The sequence below is a fragment of the Chrysemys picta genome, chromosome 14, assembly GCF_011386835.1.
Source record: "Chrysemys picta bellii isolate R12L10 chromosome 14, ASM1138683v2, whole genome shotgun sequence".
Taxonomy (NCBI): Eukaryota; Metazoa; Chordata; order Testudines; family Emydidae; genus Chrysemys; species Chrysemys picta.
Window position 1 is genome coordinate 11835224 of NC_088804.1, and position 15222 is coordinate 11850445.

The 15222-nt window shown below is 45.4% G+C and overlaps 1 protein-coding gene across 1 annotated transcript in view; it reads left to right on the plus strand.

Annotated features, from left to right (window-relative positions):
- Positions 1–15222, plus strand: part of PRMT7 (protein arginine methyltransferase 7) — an 82664-nt gene that overhangs the window by 50233 nt on the left and 17209 nt on the right. The window lies entirely within an intron of this gene.

Below are 15222 nucleotides of genomic sequence, written 5' to 3' on the forward strand. Positions count from 1 at the left end.
CCGGGGGCCGGCGGGGCCGGGGGCTGGCGGGGCCGAGCGCCGGGGGCCAGCGGGGTCTGGGGCTGGCGGGGCCGAGCGCCGGCAATGCCGAGCGCCGGGGGCCAGCGGGGCCGGGGGCCAGCGGGGCCTGGGGCCGGCGGTGCCGGGGGCCGGGGGGTGCTGAGCGGGCCGGGGGTGCTGAGCGGGCCGGGGGCCCGGGGACCAGCAGTGCTGGGCGGGCTGGAGGTGCCTGGGGCCGGCACCCCAGGGCCCGAGCCGACCCAAGCTGGAGAGGCCAGGGGGGCCAGACTTGGCCGCGCCTCCTCCCCCCACACCCCCCTTACCTGCTTCAGGCTTCCCGCGAATCAAATGTTCGCGGGAAGCAGGGGAGGGGGTGGAGTTGGGGCGGGGACTTTGGGGGAAGGGGCCCCGTGGACTGTCCTCCTTTTGGAGGCTGAAAAATATGGTAACCCTACAGCCTGCTCCTATTTAACATTGTGTTACCATTGACTTCAGTGGCAGCCAATCTGGGCCCCAGACAAGGGCCTGTGGTGAGGGAATGCCCCAGCATGCAGCGCCCAGCACCTGAACTCAGGCTGCCTGGGTGGTTCTCCCTGATTGGCTGAGCCTTCCCCTATGCTCAGGGGTTAGCACAGGCCACCATTTTGAGACACTTTCTCAGTGGGAGAGTTGATATGTGCAGGCTCTGAGAGCCAGGCAGCTGCACCAGCCGGTGGTGCAGCAGGACTCCTGCTGGCCCTGTACTCCCAAGGCTGGCCCGGCTTTGAGGGGGGCTAGTGGCTCTGAAGAGGCTGGAGGAAGGAGCAGATCTTCCCCCACGCAGACACCCCCAGGTAGGCTTGAAGGGGGCTGGTGTGAGGCCAGATAGGCACGTAGCCTGGGGGAGGCTGTCATCCGTTCAGCTAGTCCAGCTAAACCTCCCGGCCGAACCGGTCACAGTTCCCTCTCAGGCGAGCTGTAGCGGGAGGCTACCTCTCGCATGCAAAACTCTGTAGGTACATTAATGGGGGGGGGTGTGATCTTTTACCTCATCTAATTCCCCTTTGGGTTCATAACCATGGTAACGTGTGGAGCTGGTGGGAACAGCCCACGTCAGCAGCAGCACTAGCCATCCGATGCCCACTGACGGGCTGTCCCTCGAGGGGTCTGTGGGCCCTCCCCGGAGCGTCAGGAGAGCGGGATCAGGGGCTTTTTACTGTGACTGGGCCAGAGGAGGTGCCAGTTCTTTGTGATAAAGCTGATAAAGTGATAAAGGTGCCTGAATTCACAGCTTGGTTGTGTGTGTGTGTGTGTGTGTGTGTGTGTACACATACACGACTGTGACTTTTCAAACTGAGAAAGGCAAGAAAGTTCCCTTCTAATACAGCCACCCTGTTACTCCTGAATAATGCCCCACTCCGTGTCATGGCTGGTGTGTAGCCCAGCTTGCTTGGGCACTGTACCAAGCAGGGGGAATTAAGGACAGGGCAATGGCCTTACCTTAGAACTCCCCTGTGTGTGGTTGTGTAATCAACACCCTAAATGTTACTGGGTCAGTTTTTCTCCTTATTGATGTTGTTGCATATCTGTGCAGAACACCTCCTGTGACCCCATACTTTCCATGAATGAAACCTCTGTCTCATGCCTTTCAATGGGAAGCCTGAGAGGGGAAGGAAAATGTTCTGAGGTGTATGTGCTACTGAATATGGTCAGTCTCTCCATGGAGGGAGAAATGTTTAAGTAGTTTCTTTTAGGGCCCAGTTTGGAGGAGAGCCTCAGTTCTTCCTTTAGAGATGCATTTAAAACCATTGAAAGCAGCTCTAAGCCATAGTGTCTGGGCCCGGTCGGTTACTGAACAAATTGTAGGACTGAAGATGGGTTTTGTTTTAAGGCACCGATATATATAGCTGCAGTATTTTAAGCACCGTACAATTATGCATCGTGCTGTGTGCATACTAATGCTAATGTTTTCGCAGTCTCCTTTGTTCTTGGGGAGTGAATGTCTTGCTTTTTGGATGGGGTCTGGTGTCTGGTTGGGGATTTGGAAAAAAAACAAACCAATTGTGCAGCACAATTTCTTTGAGATTGGGCTTGCATCCTGTGGGAGCTTTGCTGCTCACTTGAATGGGAGCAGGTCCATTATGTTAAGACATAACCATTCCTGGTCCCTTTTATCACAGGAGTTTATTGGCCATCAGGAAGCGCTTGAGACAATATTGCCCTGATAGTGTGTTAGGTAAGGGTGCCAATGGGATTGACCTCAGGTACCTGCTTGTAGATCCATTCCTACGGCTTGATGACTTTGAGTGGTTTCTCCCCAATCTACCGATAAAATGTCCACTGTCCTCCCACATGCCAGCTGTGTCCCAGGGTCCTCCAAGAGCCTGGGATCTCATTTCTCCAGACTCCAAGTCTGATAGTGCATGAAGTCCTTTTGTCCACCGAGTTTGTACAGGGACCACCATGCAGATGCTGCTGCTGTAAGAGTGCTGGGATGAAATTCTGGCGCCATTAAGTCAGTGGCTAAACTCCCATTGACTTTAATGGAGTCAGAATTTCATCCCTGGAGCCAGGCGTATGGGAAGTGGGGGAAGCAGGAGACTATGTATGCATGTCCATATGCACATCCACACACAAAGTGCAAATCATTGTATTGGAGTTGTGGGGGAAGAGGATGAGAGGGCAATGGCTGGCCAAGCCATTGGTTAACCAAGTTGTTTCCTACCATAAAGGTGTGTTGAAGCTCTGTGCATTAAGATTGGTGGTGGCACATGTGGAGGCTAGATGCCTAGCTGAGATTGGGATTTACTGCATAAGGTAGTTCTGATAGGGAGAGGTCGAGAGTCTGAGTTCTTTCTCCTCAGAGGTGAAAGGAGCAGAGTACGTTGCCGAGCTCTGCTGCTGCTTTGCAGTGATGGTGGTTGGTGGTGGTGTCACTTGTGATCCAATTTTTGGATGAAACACATGACCTTGTCTGCACTGGGGGGCTAGTGTATTTGTATCTTTCAGTCCCCACAGACTAATTAGTGCAGCACAAACCAAGAAGTATCCCAGAACAAGGTAAGGTGGTCAAGCACTCCCATTCCCCTCCAACAAAAAGACTCTCTGCCTACAAATGAGGTTAGATGTTAAAAATGTTTCTTTCTACCATTGGAGCTGCACCTGGCCAAAATAACATGAACTTTCTTTTTGGGGGGGTGGGGGGGTGGAGAGAAGCGGGGGAGGGGATAGATGGGGGTTTATAACAAAGCATGTACCATCCTTGCCTCCATTGGCATTAGAATGCCAATAAGCTAACAGAGTCCCCATTCAAATAAGGTGCATTTGGCTCAGAATGGAAAATCTATGTTACAGATTACCGTATAGTATTGTCTGAAATCCTGTCTTTGAACAGGAAGTGTGAAGGTCAGAGTTTCAGGGTGACCTGTGAATTGTCTTGTGGTTAAGTGTTTTAGGTTTATCTTGATACAAGTTTTTCTTTGTAGTGTTAGAACACTCCCGCTATAAATAAACAATTGAGATCAAATTGTCTCAAAGGGGAAAGCCTCTGGGAAACTTTCATATAGCATGGGTCTTCCACTGATGTCAAATTTGCTCTTTTGACAGAACCAGAGTGGCCCCAGTACAGTATGATGGTTCTACTTGCTTTCACAGACTCTCACTTCCTACCTGCTTACAAATCAGCATTCTAAAGCATGCATCACTGTCTTGTAAGAAGGTGCTGGGGTCATGACACCCTCTTCTCCCCCCCCCCCCCCCACCCCCTCCTCCCCCCCCCCCCCCCGTGCTCTTCCATAAGTGCATTTATTTTGTTTTTGCATGATGCCATAATTGACCTAGAACAGTCCCAGAATACAAGCAGCACAGCTTATATTGCACAGCAGAATAAGTTAATTATAAGGGCAACCTTTGTATTAACCAGTCTATCCCACCAGCCCTAGGGGCCCGATGTTACCAGATCTAGGCATTTACACAGAAATAAATGTCAAAAACTCATAATCACTCCAAAGGATGAAATGGGGAATCAGACAGTCAGAATCGGAGAGACTTTGTCATTAGTTTTGAATAACGAATAGGATGACTTTGTTAATGCATCAGACTGGGGATCAGATCAGAGTTCAGTTCTTGGATCTGCCACAGACTTCTTGTGTAACTATGGGGAAATCACTTAATCTCTCTGTGCCACTATTTCCCGTCTGTAAAATAGAGAACACTTTCTGTGTCTGTCTTTATTTAAATGATAAATTCTTTTGGGCAGGGACTCTCTCTCACTAAGTTTGTGCACTGTCTGCACAATGAGGCCCCTGATTTTAGTTGGCACTTAAGCAATGATGTAATACAGATAATAACCAAATGTTAACAGTAATGGAAGGAGGAGGTATATGTGACTCGCAGGCATGGGGATGAGACAATGCTGATGGAGAGGGCTGCTCTTATATCTATGGCCAGGTTCTCTTCTGGTGTAAATCGATGTTGCACCTTTGTCTTCAATGGAGCAATGTCATTTTACAACAGCTGAGGAGCTATTAGTTCCTAGAACGGGGCTTTAGGGCTTATTCTCTGGAGAGTGCTGAATTCCTTCAATGATGGTTTGTGGTGTAGCGCATGTATGCAGAATTCCATATTCTTCAATCCACAGTGGAGTTCATGCTGATGTCAATGGGAGGCTTGTGCACAGATTAAAATCAGAGCTTGGCCCTTCTGTGCTAACTATGATTTTAGGCCTGTTGTAGCATCAGTCATTGGGAGAATACATCCCCATTTAGAACCCTGCTGTTTCCTTGTGTCACACAGCCAATCAGCTGAGTCATTCAGTCTGCCACACTAACATAAACATATAATCACCCAACAGATCAGCAATTCAGAGCTATGTGGCACATTATAGCCAACACACCCTTGCCAACTTGCAGTTTTTCTGTGTCTTCACACACCCATAGCCATTTATTATGGAGCTTAAGAAGAGAAGACAACTCTGTCCATGCCCCTTAAACTGACTTCCTCAATGGGACTCAGGGCTTCACACACCCTGTAACCTTCTTTACCTCTTCTTAGAGTTGAGAGATTTTGCTGTCTTTTGAGGCAGCCTGCATGAAATTACCTGACCAGCCAATGGACTTCAGATAAAATAATTGTTTAAAATAAGATTTATTAGCAATAGCAAGAAAATTATAGTAAAGCAAAAGGTACCGTTTGAATAACATATTTAAACTTGTACTTTTCATAAGCAGAACTAGACCTGCTGTTCTTCTCAGAAACATGCACAACTGGAGTGGTTCCAAGGTAGCTAGGAAACTCAACATTGAACATTCCTCATCAGGGCTCAGAAGAGAACAGTTGTCCCACTTAAAAAACAAGAAGTTTTAGGTGTTCAACAGGATCTGTGAATTCTCCCATGGCAGAAGAGGGCTGGGTTGATCCCAGCCAGAACAGGGAGTTTCAAGTGCCACCTTCTTGCACTTGCCTGGCCGACTGCACACTGGAAGGGAATTCATCTGAAGGTGGTCAGGTGGCAGTTCTCCCTTCTGTATCTCCCTGTACAGATGATAAACTAATTCAGCCAGCTAATAAATGAAAGCAACAAATAATTCCCTCCCCTCTTAAATTTATTATTTGTATTAGAATTGCACCTAGGAGTCCTAGTCATGGACCAGGATCCCATTGTTCTGGGAACTGTACCTTCCTCAAAAAGCCCTGTACTGGGATTGCTAGTGCAGTAAGGAGGTGCACTGATTTATCAAATCCTCTTGGCAAAACTCCCTTCTCAGGCAGTGTCTAGGTCTGGGGCCATATGGGGAAGCTTTGCAAGGCTGTCATCACAAATCTTGGTGCTGGGATCAGCTCTCAAGGTGGTGCACCTCAATATTGAGGGAATCTCTGTGGCTAAGAGGGATGTCCTCCTCCAGCTGTCTGCAGAATACAAAGCGCACATCATCTTGTTTCAGGAAACACACTCTACTACTCAGACTCAACTATCAGTTCTTGGCTTTGATGTTGTCTCTCACTTCCATCACAGACAATACAAAATGGCATCCTATGTTAGGGAAGGTATTCCAGCATCAGATCCAAATGATGTCATTGATTGGTAGGCTATAAAAGTGAAGGACCTGATTTTTTGTTACTAACATCTACAAACTTTTAACTGGCCTACTGTTGTCTTACCCGCCTTCTCAGGACCTTCAGTCTAATGTGGCAATTTTAATTCACATAATTCCCACTCAGTATGCCCTGTTAATGATGTGGATAAAGTAAAGCTAGAGGAGTGGCCATTGGTGGTTGGCCTGCAGCTTCTATGTGATCCTATGCAGCCACGCACTTTCTACAGTGACATAAAGACCTTGAGTTCTTTTCTTAACTTTTCCTTTTCTACATCTAGACAACACCTTGTGGTCATAGTGTAAAGTGCTTGATAAGTTTCCTCGATTCCAGCATCAGCCATGCCTGATCACAAGAGACATGCAAATCCATCAACAAGCACTCTCCACAAACCTCAGTGGAATTTCCAGAAAGCAATCTGGGATCTGTTCCAATCCAAGTTGGAGTCTCTTGTGGGTAAAGACTCAGAATCAGATATTCCAAAAAACATCAGTGTCTGCAATAAAGTTCTGGCCGCTGTAAAGAAATCTATACAGCGATTTCATCAACAATTTATTACTGGATGGTCATCTGATGCAACCAGCTTATACCAGGAATTTAGATCCAGCAAGAACGAAAAGGAGGCTTTTGATAAAAGTAGAGACCATTTTCACCTTTATGATCAAACCAGGCAAGAGCGATGGAAAGATACTGTTACCACGTTGTGCCCGGAATGCATTCACTTCAAAGCCTGACAAACTATTAAGAGACTGAGCTGAGATTTTAGTCTGGGCAAGAGAGAATACCCAGTCACAGCAAACTCCATTGCATCACAGCTGGTGGCCAATGGCAAAATCCCTGTTCAAGACAAAACTTTGAGACGTAGTTAAAATGTTGGTTGTTGAGAGATGGAAGGCTATGAGTGTGGACGCAAACCTGATGTTTCCTTTTACTGTTCAAGAGCTTGACCTGGCTATGCATCAACTGCAGCCTAACAAGGCTCCTGGTCTAGATAACCTCCACAACTAGGTCATCTCTCACTTTGACCCAATCACCAAGAGATGGCTGCTTTGATTTTTGTTGCCCCCTAGGATTATAACATTCAAAAGTCTCTTGCAGAGCAAAGGTTATAGCTGTTAATGGTTTCCCCGGCTTGGGAACAGCTGTGACAGACCAAAGAGCTACCAACCAGTTTCTCTGCCTTTTGTTACCTATAAACTGATGGAGAGGCTAATATTGATGCAGACTAATGAGGTAGTCAAATCTCACATTCAGACTCGATTCAGGAGAGGACGATGCACCCAAGAGCTCGTATGACTCAAGACATAGAAAATACACTTGAAAAAGGAAATAGAATTGGTGCAGTGCTGGTTGATCCGACAGCAGCCTCCAGTGCTGTGTGGTGCGTCGTCTTGACTGCCAGAATGCTGCATATATTCCTTGTAGGCTGATGGTGCAGTTCATCCAAGAAATTATTCATAACCAAAGCTTCATCCTGCAAGTGAAGAAGAAAATCAATTGCCTTAAACAGCTCCACAGTGGCCCTCCACAAGGGTCAATTTTGCCTCTGTTTGTTCAATATATACACGTACAACCTTCCTGAAAAACAGGCTGAAAACTGTATGCTGATGACATCTGTATTGGTGACACTGGAAACAACTAGCACAGGATTGGAGAGAATCTCAGACAAGACATGGATACTTTGTCCACTTACTTTCAGCAATGGAAAGTAATTTTTAGTGAAACCAAGAGAGGGGCAACTACTTTCCACCTAAACAATCATCTTGCCAATCAGCTCATCTCAATCCATGTCCAAGGATGGCTATTGCCATTCCCACCAGCTATCACATATTTGGGAGTAAAACTTGACTGTAGCCTGACATATTGCCCTCGCCAGGAACACCTGAAAATGAAGAATTTTTCCATATCACCTTGAAAAGAAAACTACCGGGAACCTCCTGGGGAGCAGACCCTTCAGTCCTTCGTACATCTATTTTGGCTCTGCTGTTTGCTCTAGCTGAAAATTGCTGTGTGGTCTGGGGGCTCAGTCACCACACTCCGCTTATTGACGTGGAGCTGAATTTTGCCACTCTTATTACTTGGGGCTGCTTGAACTATACCCCAGTCTCCAGGCTGTATATGCTAGTGCACGTAGTTCTGCCAGACCTTTGAGATGCCGTTACTGTTACGTCTGCCTGGAGAGCTGTGACCAGATGAAACCAACCTGTTACATCTCTGGTTGACTGGTACCCCATTCTCAGTCAGGAAGCAACATACAGTGCCAACGAAAAGGTCTGCTCGTAGTCAGGGGAGGGATCTCACTCCTGCTGACACCATTGCTGATCTGACAATCTCTTTTTGCTACAACAGTTCACGAACTCTTGGACAAGAGCACCACTAACCCGTTACCATGCACAGGTTATCCGTGCTGTCAGGGAGCCAGAAATGATGTCCTCACAGAGTGGACTCACCCCAAGGAGACTCAGGATTCCAGCTCTGCATCTACCTCCTTGTCTACTTGATTGTAGATCTTGAACCAGGCTCTAGAGGCCGCTCTCCGACCCTACCAGAGTTGCCACAACTGGGCACCAAACTTATGAAAGAAGGAGGAAGGTTGTTGGTGCTTTTTGCCTCTGTCATGAGACAATGGTAAAGGCACACCTTTCTAGTCCTAAGCAACAAACTTGATTAGAATAATCACTGTGTTTCATTGAGTTGTCTTGGACCCTGATTGGGTCTGGCCCTGAATAGCTAAAACCTGGGGGGGAACCCGGGGGTTATCCATGATTAAAGAAATGGAAAAACACTTCCAGGAGGAACAGTTCCCTTTCCCCCCCCCCCCCCCCAGCAGGAAGATGCATGCAAATGGCCTCCTCTTTGATTTTTCCCTTGGAATGTCTTTGGCCAGCAGTTTGCGTATTCTCTAAATGAATGATTTTCAGGGCAAACCAATGGGCCTTTTCCCCTCTTGACCTCTTTGTGTGTATGTAGCTCCTCTTAAGGTTTAGTGGACATGCTGATTTAGCTGAAATGTGGAATGTTCTGCAAAAATCCAGTACACCTGAGTGCTTTGGATGGACAGAAACTTGATTTTTTGACTGGCCATACAATATTTATCCGCTATTATTTCTGTCAACACGTAAGTTAGAACATGTAAATGTGGCGTTTAACAGTGGAGCAAACAGTCGGTCCATAGAATAGCAGAGCTGGGAAGGGTTCCAAGGTGAGGTGGAAACATACTAGAGGCCAATTGAGGGTTAGTGGAGAATTCCTCACTGGGGTAAGCAGCAATGTGTCCTATTTGCCAAGAGTCCCCCTCACGCAATCCCGTTCCAAGTAGTTAAAGAAGCAACTATAGCATAAGGTCCTTGCTGTGAACTACAAGACCCTCTCTATTAGAAAGCAGAGTGTACCATGGCTACAAATAGCTTCTCCAGCAAACATCGCAAAGGGAAATTATATGTAACCAAAAAGAGATTTTGACCAGAGTCTGAACTGCCATTTTTATAAACAACTTTATTTTGGGGATAGGTTAGTACAGAGGATTAGTTTGAGTACATTGGAAAATAGTAAATGTCATTAGCAAAGTATTTTGAGCACAGTTGCTGGCATCCTATTAGACTAAGGATAAATTTCACTTAAGTAGTGTCTTGTATGTGTCCTGCCATTCATCCCTTGGGATTCCAAAGGGCTTTATGTGCTTAATCATCTGACATAACAAACACTCAGTGGGAGTTCTGACTTCAGCAGGGCCAGGATTTCACCCAAAGATATCACTTTAACCACCAATGAAATGCAACCACTTCTTGATTGGCATGTATCAAGTATTTAGCAGCACACTGCAACACTACACAATTGTAGTTTAAACCAAGAAGTGAAGAATAATGTACTCAGTTGAAATAGTAGAGAGAATTTAGGTACCAAGAATGTTATCGAAATTGTAATTTGGCCAGGATGCTGAAGTTAACAATACCCCAAAACTCTTGTGATTCCTTGGCATCTTTAATTAAAAAAATAGTCAGGATCTCTGCTTCCAACCCATGTGAAAGACGGCACCTTCACCATCACGTTGCCTCTTACATTCCACTGCAGGATTCATTCAGAATTCATGCTTATATGGACAAGTGCCACCTACTGAACAGTTTTCAGAGTAGCAGCCGTGTTAGTCTGAATCCGCAAAAAGAACAGGAGTACTTGTGGCACCTTAGAGACTAACACATTTATCTGAGCATAAGCTTTTGTGGGCTACAGCCCACTTCATCAGATGCATAGAATGGAACATACAGTAAGAAGATATATATATATACAGAGAACATTATCACTACAAATGTTTTTTTTTTCTACTGCTGATAATAGCTCATCTTAATTAGCCTCTTACAGTTGGTATGGCTACTTCCACTTTTTCATGTTCTCTGTATGTATATAGCTCTTCTTACTATATGTTCCATTCTATGCATCCGATGAAGTGGGCTGTAGCCCACGAAAGCTTATGCTCAAATAAATTTGTTAGTCTCTAAGGTGCCACAAGTACTCCTGTTCTTTCTACTGAACAGTGAATCCATCACTTTCCACAAGTACCCAGCTATTCTTTGGAGGTCTCCCATTCAAGAACTGAGCTAGCCCATACTGAGTATGTGAGCGCTCAATGGGATCCCAGCATAAGGTGATATGGGTGCCGTGGTAACTACAATAGTTTAGAATGACTGTATTGCTTCATCATATAAATAGAGCACAGAATTGTAAGAGAACAGTTCCTGGGCCTGAAGGGTTTACAATTTTAAACAAAAGCAAATGAAGGGTGGGGGAAAGGATTACAACACAAAAGCAAAAATGACTGAGGCAATGTTAGGCACATAGCTTGTAGTTTTCATTATATTTGTAGTTCCAGTTTTTAAAATCTGTACCCTGAACTACTGACACACTTTGCTACTTTATGCCGTGATCATGAAACCACTGTTTAGTCCTTTACCCATTGTAAAGTTTTCTCTTTCCCATATGGGGTGTGTCTGCCATTTTGTCCATAATCTGAAACTCTTCTATAATTATTAAAGCTGTTTGTTGATACAGGCACGCTCATCCCATAGTCAGCATGCTGCACTGTACCATGTGCACACATTATCCTGCTTGGCATTCACACGGGTCAGTGGTTTAACAAGGTTAAATTGTAATCCTTTTCCTCTTTGGAAATGCACTCCTATCCTTCACCATTATTTGCAAGCTGCACAGCTCCTCTGACACAATATAGCAGTAAGCTAGTAATAACCCCTGCATTTCATATAGTGAAAGCAAATGGATTTGTATCAATTACTAGCTAATACAGTGCTTGGCATACGTATCTGTGAGGCAAATTCCATTTTAGCTAGATGAAAAGTGGTCAGAGACATCAATATTCACTATGCTAATGACAGCACAGCAGTGAAGAATGCATTAGGGTTCCCTCCAAAGCTCATCAGACTGACGTTTCCTGTTGCTATGCTTTGCAAAAGTGTCAGAGGCAAACGTGTGTCTGCTGTTTGCTTTTCCAGTGTGAGGTTGAGTTTACAAGTTTACTGGGTGATATTAACGTGACTATGTTACATCATGATTTGCAGTGTTCGGTTCGGGTTTTGTGCAAAGCTCTGCTAATTTAGGTGTTGCGCATTTGTATCTACTTTTAAAATGTTTTTAAAAGCTCTTCCTCGGTGGGGACTGGATGACTCTAGAAGTCTGTAATGGGAGATACAGCCTAGGTTGTTGTTTGCTACTTAACCTGATAGAGATTTGAACCAACTTTTCTTACTATGGGAATATTTGGTGGGCTGTGTGAAATGGTCTGGTCCTATTTCCCATTTTGCAGTCAGCACGCGTCCACACCACAAAATTTATCTCTACAGCTAATGTTAATTGACACACTTGTGAGCACTCTGAGCAGTGAACTGGCCTGAATTATACACCCATCCTACACACATACAGTATGGAGGGTGAAATAGAATTCTTCCTTTTGCAGATTCAGATTCTACTGATTTTTTGAGCGAGGGTCTTTATATAAATGTGGGGTGGGAGGGGGCGGGAACCTGCCAAAATGGGAGGTAAAAACTACTGTTGTACTACAGCAACAATGCAAAATGCTACACAATAAATTAGAGATAGTGGTGCTTTGGGGTTTTACTCTAGTGTTTTTATATGACTCCTGGGGGAATTCTGCACTACTGCACATGTGCATAATTAATGAGCTACACTTATTTTTATTTTTTTGTGCAGAAAAAAAGCTTCTGCTGAAATGTTGCTGCAGTTCTGCCTTTTGCCCACCAGAGGGCACTGTGGTGATAGAACAAAGCAGCAGCTCCCGGACAGTTAAGGAAGAGAAAGAGCCTGCCCTCTTTACAGCACCTGTCAGGCCAGATCAGGAGACCGCGTGGAGTGGTGGGGGTGCGGTCAGACGGGGGCTCATAAGGGCTAGTGAGGGAGGACAGACTGGGGCAGGGGCTGAATGGGAGTGGAGGCACAGGGCCAAGGGGGAGGGAGGAGCAGGGCCACATGGGGGAGGAGGTGCAGAGCTACATAGGATAGGGGTGGCTGAGTAGGGGCACAGAGACACATGGGGATGGGGGAGGGGTACAGGGACACATAGGGACAGGAGACTGGCTGGGTGGGAGCACAGAGATGGGGAGGGGGTACGGGGACACAGGGATGAGGGAGGGGATGCAGGGCCATGTGGGGATAGGGGGAGTGGGGGTGGAGGCAGAGACACATGGACAGGGGATGCAAGGATACATAGGGAGTGCAGGAACATGGGGGGGGGGGGGGGGGACGGGACGGACAGATGTGCCTGACTGAATGGGAGAGGCTAGGGGTCAGCATGGGGAAAGCTCCCTAACAATCCCCCTCCCCCCCCCCCCCAAAAAACAACAACAACCCTGTTCCATACTTTTCCCACCAATACCCACAATCCTCCAAGTTCACACCTAAGCTCCTTCCCAGCAATTTACCTTCCTCTCCCTCAGCTCCTCCATTACCCCTGACTCCCCCAAGCCTTTGCATCGGTTCTGAGGGGTGTGGGGAAATACGGTTCTGTATTGTAGTTTAAATGAATTATTATTCAGAGTTCTGTATTAATATGCCTAGTAAGGAATCTATTTGTCAAAAAACATTTCCTGAATCTTTTTTGTTGTCTGTATTGTTAGATGTACTTGCTGACAGGTATTTTGAAATAAATGACCAAAAATAATTGAAACTCGTGATTATATTGTCATTTCTGCATATTTTATTTGTCAAATTCTAAAATATTGTGTGCAGAATTTTTAATTTTTTGGCGCAGAATTCCCCCAGGAGTAATGTATATAAGGGGATGCTTTGTGTCACTTCCAGTTTCAAATAGTGTGCACCTGAAGCAGATGCCAATGTTTTTCATTTCCAGTGATGCTAAGTTCTGGGAACCAAAGGCCAATTGACATGAGAGAGAGGAGGAAGAAGGTATGGAAGTGGAGGGGTATATAAGTAAGTGAAATAATCTATAACAGAGACTCATTTGGGAAATGAGTGAGGTTAAAAGTGGACTTTTGAACACTGCCACAGGGACAGAGTCAGCAGGAGTCTGTCTTCAGCAAACCTGCAAGTGGGAGGTACCCCCCCGGTTTTGTAATCAAATGACCATTTGAAGTTGGCAAGAAATAAGTTTTCAGGCAGGCTCTCAACTTAATGAGAATGAAGAGAATATGTGCTCAGAACTGTTGTGAAGAATTCTACAGCCCCATCCTGTGTGGTGAGATAATTGAACATAAGAATGGCCACATTGGGTCAGACCAATGGTCTATCTAACCCAGTATCCTGTCTTCTGACAGTGGTCAATGCCAGGTGCTTCAGAGGGAATGAACAGAACATGCAATCATTGAGCGATCCATCTCCTGTCATCCACACCCAGCTTCGGGCAGTTAGAAGCTAACTGAGGCTAATTGAGTATAAATGCATAAAGCAGCCCCATTTCTATGATGCTCAGGGTGCTGTGCATAAACTCATAATTAACCAAATTAAAAACTGGGGAGAAGGAGGGAATTATAATTCTTAGCAGTGCTATAATTCTGTCATAGTGCTTTATACATATGAAGTGTTGTATAAGCCTTTAACTAATTAGATTGTAAACTGTCTGGGACAGAGATTGTATCTGTGTGTTTCCATAATGCCTGTGACGGCGGGGACCTAATCTTGATTGGGACCACTAGGTCCTATTGCAGTGCAAAACAATAACATGTGAGAGCTAACACTGCTGCTGGTAAAGAGAGAAGTTTGCAGGTGGTGAAGAGGTACAGACCAAGAAGAATGTCAAGGAAGGAGTAAGTCTGACACCCCAGGGGTTCATCACAGCAATGGTCAAACTGCCTGCCAACCCAAGGTGCAACAGTGACAGTAGGGTGCAGACAGGATCAAGGAGGTAATAAGGGAGCAGGCTACAGGGGCCAGTCTCTGATTTCCTGTTTCACAAGATGAAAAGGTCCCTTCCTAGCTAATTAAAAGAAATGCATGCACTGTACACATTCTTATTGGCTTGTAGTCTAGTGATTTCTTTTTCTGTGATCAAAGAATAAAAAAAAATTCTAGTAGGGTTCTTTTCAGGTGCTTTTGGGAGTGGGCAAAAAGGGCTGAAACACCATAGTGGATTCTCTTCTTAGTAAAGTGAAGTGAGTCAATAGAAACTGAACGCTGAACACTCATGTAGTTTTTGATTAATTTTAACTGAATTGACTCGAAGCACAGGCTTTTTTTGAATCTATACTAACTAGTTCAGGGATTGGACTAAAGTCACAGAGGTACCAAGATTTACAATTATATACCAAGAAACACTGGCTCTGTGAAGTTTTCCTTTGCAATTAGCATCTATTATAGAAAGAGGAAGGAAGATGGTCTTGTGGCTAAGGCACTGGACCGGAACTTGAGAAATCTAGGTTCAATGCTACCCTAGATTTCCTGGGGGATGCTGTGAAAGTCACTTAATCTCTGTGCTACTGATCCCTCCATCTATAAAATAGGGCTAATACTTTTTCTCCCTTCCTTCAGTAGTTTAGTTCCCGTCACGAAGAGCTCTGCAATCTAATGTCTTCCTATGTATGTTTGTATCATAGTTTTATCAGCTGCATTAGACTCTTTTCAGCATTAATATTTTTAGACTCCAACACATTGAAACCAAAGTAATAAGTG